The sequence below is a fragment of the Mya arenaria genome, chromosome 9 (genome assembly GCF_026914265.1).
Source record: "Mya arenaria isolate MELC-2E11 chromosome 9, ASM2691426v1".
Lineage (NCBI taxonomy): Eukaryota > Metazoa > Mollusca > Bivalvia > Myida > Myidae > Mya > Mya arenaria.
In genome coordinates, this window is record NC_069130.1 from 47,567,850 (window position 1) to 47,573,849 (window position 6,000).

Sequence of the window (6,000 nt, forward strand, 5' to 3'; positions counted from 1 at the left end):
AATCCAAAATATTATTTTATTCATATGAATTGATGAAAATGATTAAATATTAATAAAAATAAACGCTCTTTTATGAACAGCAATAATAACAGCATTATATCGGGATAGGTCAGGTAAGCGCATACGCATGCGCAAGCCTTTATAACAATCGGTCATTGTCATTAAATGATAACATCAAACTTTATGTAACCTTAATTATGAAACAAAACTGAACTAGTGATTTTCTTGGGATGTACATTGGATAAAACAAACAGTCATTCTTCTGGCAATTTAATTAGTTTTTGTTTTCTTCTCACATTTAATAAGTGGCCTATTTCTTTAGGAGTTTACCATTCAACGTATGAGGTTTAGATTTCGTTGTTATTTTCAAAAAAAGATGATGCTGGTTTTAGTATTCATAGAGATCATGGGTATGTTCACACTTTTATTATGTCGGCAGTACAATTAATGTTATACTAATATTGATAATTTGAGCTCATCAATTTAAGGAACATATTAACCTGTACACATGTTGAAATGCTCGCGTATTTTGCATTAAAATAAAAATAGATATTATGATTTCTTTAACATACTGGCTTAGGATAGCTTTCGCGAGGAAATGGAGGTTGTTCTTAAATAATTTGTGAAATGCTTTATACTTTCAAATATATTTTCACAAAGACAAAGGTAGGCACCTTGTAAAGGGTTTGATAAGTTTATAATGTGGGATCATTTTAAGAAAACAAATTCGAGGGTAAAAATCACTCTGGACCAACATTAGAAATTTGAAATAATCTCATAACGTCTATAAACATGTTCGATCATGCTTCTCGGTGGAAAACTGGATTTTAATCAGTACGATAACAGCAAAGAAAATATTTCCCTGCAAACTACGGAGTGAAAATTTTAACTTTAAAAAAATACTTTTAACATCAATTGTAAGTACTTCCTTTTCATCAAACCTCACATTTTGATCAGTAAATTTTGCTATTAGCATATATAAGAATGAATAATTTTGGGAAATGAAAACAACACCATGTTTGTTAGAGAATTGGTGATGCGTTTTTCCAAACGTTCTTTTTTTAATCTGAATGCTCGAACATTTCCTTTCGTACAAAAAAATGTTCGCACAAAAATTCGATGTTATATCATGCTCTTAGTGTCTTATCAAAATGAATTATTTTGTAATACCAACCAGACCGGCAGACGTCAAATTGTAGGTTAACAATGAAGCATGCTTCTCGTCCCATCTTTGAAACGAATCGGATAAAACTGATCTCTGACTTAAAGTTGATTTAATATCCATGAATCAAACTCTAAATTTTGGAAAGTTGTTTTATACAATTTTATTCAAAGATTGTTTTTTTTTTACACTTTCGACCTTTCAAATATTCATTAAATATATTCATATTCAGTAAATACCAAGAAGTGTAATTTGGCCCATGTATTTATGCCTTGTTCAATTTAAAAGGAATTCGTGCGTTAACAGTTTTGAGTAATCATTTAACGTGTTTATAGAGATCGCATCTTGAAGAAGTATCAACGGTACCGTGCCATCCCTGAGACATAGAGTCGATTTAGCGAAGTTTCAAATCCGTGGTGAAAATATTTGTCGCCTACGTCTGGCCATACTCACCGAAACTGGATTTAACAACAAAAAACTGTTTTTTTTCTGGCCTGCAATATTAACTGGTGTTTTGCATCTGCCCAAGAACGATTTTGTTGATGTTGTTGTTGTTTTTTGTTTGTTTTTTTAGGGTGGTTGGGTGAAAAAAAGACCCATATATCCATTTTTCCGAATCGCGTTACTAATCAATTTCGTTGTATTCAAAGAAAACATTTGTTGAAGGGTCTCAGCCGTCAGTATCTTAGTTTTACACTGTTATTTCGTGATAAAAAATCTTAAAAAGTGAATTTTACAAACCATAAAGAAGTCGATAACATATTCTTTAAACACTACACTTACTTTTTAAAGCTGAAATTTTCGTCCAACACTGTGGACATCATCAGAGCAACTGGCCTGACTATCGCTCACTCGCAGCTCTGACACTCGGGACTTCCCGCCGAATTTCCGTAATCCGGCGAAAAGTGGGTTGTAAATCCCAGAAAGGAAGGCCCCCTCGTCCCGGTTCATAACTGCCCCCTCAGTTTTGATGCAGATAGCCTCCTTCGTTTTTCGCACTCTCCAGTCTGATTCTCTCTCTATTACGCGTGCCCCCTCCCAGTCTATTTCATGATTATTTATGTTCTGGTGATCTGTGATTGCACTTTTTTCTATTGTCGATTCTGATTGTTTTCTAGTTGATCTAGTAAATGCCTTAATTGAGTTTGTTTCACAATCTTTTTTGTGTTCATTCAGTCTTATTCCAAATTTTCGCCCCGATTCTCCCACGTAGACTTTATCACAATTTTTACAAGGTATTTTGTAAATTACTTCTGCTTTCTCTGTTGTTTCCTGTTTGTCCTTGGGGTGCACTAAGATGTTGCGTAGTGTCTGATGTGGGCGCATGGCCGTGGCGACTCGATGTTTATTAAACACCCGGCTCACTGCTTCAGATAGCCCTTTCACATACGGAATAACCACCATCCCTTTAGATTTATTGTCTCTATCTGTATGTTTCACTTTTTTCTTGTCCTTGTTTTCATTTTTTCTTTTCAAAATCTCGGTCTTAACCCTCTTTATTGTCCAATCAGGGTACCCACACTGGCCTAAAGCTTGTTTTACATGTTCTTCCTCTTTATCTCTATCTTCAGTTTCGGTGACGAGGTTGTAGCACCTGTCTAATAGAGTTCTGACCACGCTCAGCTTGTGCTGTAATGGGTGGTGGGATGAAAAATTCAGGTATTGGTCCGTGTGGGTTTTCTTTCTATATACTAGCAGTTTGATACTACCATCTTCCTTCCTGGTGATGAGAGTATCCAAGAATGGAATTGCCCCGTTGCTTTCTTCTTCGTGGGTGAACTTGATGTTATTGGTAACGTCAACAGTGTTGAGGTGGTCAGTGAGGTTCTGTAGTTGTCCTCTCTGAATCTTCTCTAATATGTCATCTACGTAGCGTTTCCACAAGGTTGGTTTACATGTCACCGGAGCAGTTGCAATGGCTTCTCTTTCCAAAAACTCCATATACAGGTTAGCCACTATCGGAGATACTGGACTTCCCATAGCGGTGCCAAACTTTTGTTGGTATATGTCACCTCTGAACTGAAAGTATGTTGTAGTCAAAATAAAGTCTGTTAGATTCATGATGTCATCCACACTCAGCTTGGTTCTCTTTTTTAGGGTCTTGTCTTTCTCTAGGCGGTCTCTTATGACTGATAGGGCCTTGTCGATGGGGGTGTTCGGCGGGAAGTCCCGAGTGTCAGAGCTGCGAGTGAGCGATAGTCAGGCCAGTTGCTCTAATGATGTCCACAGTGTTGGACGAAAATTTCAGCTTTAAAAAGTAAGTGTAGTGTTTGAAGAATATGTTATCAATCTATTGGATTTACCTACACAATGAACTCATTCAAGAACATAAAGAAGTCCCTTTAAACTCAACGGTGCATGGCGATGGGCTAAGTGAAATTCAAACAAACATGATAACCGGTTGAACCATATGTTATAAGTGTTCTTAATTTGTCACCAAATAAGTCATTTGTTATTGCAACTCACAGCGTTGGCTTACGGGGTACCAGCAACGAGCCCATTTAAAAAACGCGAACATTCAATCGCTGAATTTCCTGCTGCCCGCAGTCTCGCCGATGAATACGACGATGGACATGACCAAAATATCATCAACTGGGAAACAGGGAAACGTGGTGAATATCCCTACACCGTTTTACTGTTATGGAATGGACATGTTTACTGTATGGGAACAATACTTGACGAAACAACGGTACTTACAGCTGCCCATTGTATGGAAAGCTTAATAAATGCGTAAGTTTTACATTAGTGCCGTTTCTCATTGATGTAACTTCTGTTTAGATAAATACGATGAACAGAATGTATTAAGAAAACTTAGTATCTATTTGTACAATATTTTTGTTAGAATACTTTTTCATTCTAATTATAGGCGTCTGTATACATCTTGTGATAATTCTCACCTGCACAAAACGCACTTTTAAGCATACTTGGTTTACAATTTGATATATGATATTAAAACAAAATGATATATCATCAAATTCCTTTTTGTTTATATGCCTATACTCGTTTTAAAATCACTGAACGCGTTTTAAATTTGAATCAGGTAAGTGGTATTGTAATATATGATTTCAAAAGTTCCCTTTGACTCCTTATATTTTCGTTTCGTATAGGTGGTCTATTGAATTAATTTACGGATATTAGGTTAATAAATATAATGTAGATTTATCTAGCTTTCATGTATAAACTGTTTCATAGTTTCATATTTCATTATACATGTAAAATTGATTGTCTTTTCTTCCATAAATAAACACTCGAAATATGTAAATATGAGAACATCATCATGGATGAATGGGCTTAAAATAATGACACTATAGCTATGAACTTTGTCATCAGTAACATATACATTTATGGAATAATTTAATTTATGATGTGATGTCACATTTTTATACGGTATATAGGTTGTTTTCTCGTATGATGTATGCATTGCATCAATTGTAGACAATTTAAATTTAGGTATTTGTCAACATGGGCCATGGCCTTCTACATACTTTGTAAATAAAACTTGAAACTTAAACTAATGGTAAACACATTCCAGAAAGCCGATCCTTCAGAGTCACAAACTAATAGCGTAAGGAGTATACCCCGACGAGATTTAAATTGATACTCCTATCTAAAATCAAAACATGCAATTGTATCACAAACATATATTTTGAGTGATAAACCTTTAACTAATTATTTAGATGTCAACATTCATAAAATGTAAAGAATGGAACTCCGATCCATAGAAACATGATACAAAACATTCAAACACATCCGGGGGTTTTTCTGCCAATAAAATGACAATTACACTTTATTAATTACCGAATTGAATTCCCAATGATTTAACCTAACTAGTCTGTTCGTCATTACTATCATGTGGTAATAAGACTTCAACTTAACATTGTCAAAAATACACAGTTTTCCCGCGACATTTATGCCATGCAGCAACTTGCTCTTGGATATTTTGTTAGAAAGGTTTATGAGATGACTAAAGTTACGTGCTACACATGTGCTGTATTTCAAGGGAAAAGCAAAACAATTATATCTTTGGTCTAATTTAAAGCACCTTACAACAATTTTCCCTTCCATCGACCAATTTAGACGAGCGTACTACTATTACATTTTCTATCACTATTAATAGATTGTGCAGCATTTCGAAGAGAAAGCAAAACAGTTCGATATTTTGCTATTTTTATGCAGCTAACATCAGTTCGGCTTCCCACTATCATATTAGACCAGCCATTTAAAAAGAATATACTCTCCGAAACAGCGTTGATATATTTGCGTTAAATTGTAGCGACATTATCATCATACTGCAGCTCATTGTATTAAACTTTGATAAATTGTAAACAGGTTATCTTATGGCTAGTTGACTTGTACAAATGGCCGCTCGCTAGTAGTAAAACACAATCCCCAAGACATGTGCAGGACATTTGTTGCTAGGAATTGACCGCTTACCCAGAAATCTACTTTCCTTTTGCAGTGGGTCTAAGGTCACGCGCTAAACACAAGCCTTAAATGTGCGCAAACATTGCAAATGAAGTGAAAATTTTACAAACATTTCCCCTGCTTAATCTGGGTTAAAATATTCTTTTGAATAGGAGTCATTATCGCCACTAAAATGTTTAAATATTTAGAAACAAAATACTTGTGGACACTCTAGAGGTAAAATTGTCGTTATATAATAAATTGTCACAATTATTGGTAATGCCCAGTAAGAAAACATTGAAAAGTACTAGATTTTACATTAGTTTCATTAAATCTGGTAAGCAGAAGTATTTTTGGCCTTGTAAATCTAGGTCAATATCAGAAACAACAATTCAATTGTTGAGCTCATTAGTGGAAAAAGTAAGCTCCTTAAA